The 1,692-nt window shown below is 45.9% G+C and overlaps 1 pseudogene; it reads left to right on the forward strand.

The window, feature by feature from the left end:
- The first annotated feature begins 508 nt into the window (after positions 1 to 508).
- On the forward strand, positions 509 to 685 carry LOC144669069 (U2 spliceosomal RNA; annotated as a pseudogene).
- The last annotated feature ends 1,007 nt before the right edge of the window (positions 686 to 1,692 follow it).

Consider the following 1,692-nt stretch of genomic DNA (forward strand, 5'->3'; position numbering starts at 1 on the left):
AGTGGTTGTTGTCGAGGTTCATCCCGAGCAGTTCTGTGACACAGGACTCTGTGCTCTACGGGCTGTTCCCAGGGACACACACCGAGACAAACATCGACTGCAGCTGGAGGATCATCAACTCGGTGAAAGAGGCGCTTTGGTCTGCCCGAAACTTGTTGGTCTTCCAGCACAAAGAGTTGTCCCCGACCGATTGTTGCGGACTGGCACAATCCAAAGTCCAGGACTACGTGCTGAGGGACGCACTAAAGCTTGGGGCAGCTGCCGCAAAGGCGCAATGGGGAAGGGTCGCTGTCTAAGACCTTTCTACCACAGCGCACCGAGAGACTGGGAACTGTTTAGAGCCCCTCGGGCTGTACAGCTCAAAATGAAAGGCTGTAAATGATTGTAATATTGTTTGTACTGATGCACCTGGTGATACATTTTGTAAAAGTTTAACCTGGATTGTACCCTTGTAATGTTGTTTTTGAAATGGTTTTGAATGTGATTGAAGATATTTTATGAATAAAGTATATTTTTACAAAAAAAAAAAAAATCTGTTCTTATCAGTTTAATATCTGATACGTCCCTTATCTGGGGACCATATATTAAATTGATTTTTGGAACAGGGAGATGGAATAGGGGCTTGCTCCGTCCACTCCACGCATCGACCCGGTATTGCAGTATCTCTGGGAATGGTGCACCACCCCTTTCCAGGGGATTTTCAATGCTAAAAATAGTTTTCTTACAAACATCTGCTTTCTTTACTTTTCAACATGCACATCTTTCAAAACACAACTTTCTTTCTTTCTCACTCACCCGCACCATCTACACACAAAAAACACGCACGCTCACCCAACGCTCACAGACACCACTCTCATCTCACAAACACTCTACCTCACTCATACAAAAACATCTTTCACTTGCAAATACACCTCTCAAACACTCTCTCAGCTGCACCTTTCGCCTCACAACATTTTCAACCAGCTCTCTGCTGCCGCTTCCGCCCGCTGCTGCTGCTGCTGCTGATACAGCAACAGTCAAAACTCACACCTCAAAGCTCACACACTTTACACAGCTACTCGGAAACGTCTACATCCACGTTCACACAATCCTTACACTGCACAAGGAGCCCATTCCGCCCGTCGTGACTGCACCAGCTCTCCCAATGAACATTTCACTTCGTGCCATTCTCCTGCCTTCTCCACGTAACCCAGCACATGCTTTCTTTTCAAATAATCATCTCATTCCCTCTTCAATTGAACCTGCCTCCGCCACGCTATCAGGCGGTGCATTCCAGACCCTGACCACTCGCTGCTCCTATCACTTTTGCTTCTTCTGCTAGTTACTTTAAACCTGTGCCCGCTCCTTCTCGATCCTTTCATCGGTGCAAGCAGTTTCTCCCTATCTACTCTCTCCAGATACCTCATGATTTTCAATACCTCTATCAAGTCTCCTCTCAGACTTCTTTTCCCCAAGGAATACAGTCCCAACTTCTCCAATCTTACTTCATAACTCAACTTCCTCGCCCCTGGAACCAAACTCGTAAACCTCTTCTGCACTCTCTCCAATGCCTTCACTACCCTCCTAAAATGCAAGTCAAAATGCAATCCATCAGAGTCAGCATGGCTTTATGAAGACTAAATCGTGTTTGACTAAATTGCTAGAGTTCTTTGAAGATGTGACAAGCAAAGTGGATAATGGCGATCCTGTAGA

Source organism: Cetorhinus maximus, chromosome 28, assembly GCF_964194155.1.
Source record: "Cetorhinus maximus chromosome 28, sCetMax3.hap1.1, whole genome shotgun sequence".
Taxonomy (NCBI): Eukaryota; Metazoa; Chordata; class Chondrichthyes; order Lamniformes; family Cetorhinidae; genus Cetorhinus; species Cetorhinus maximus.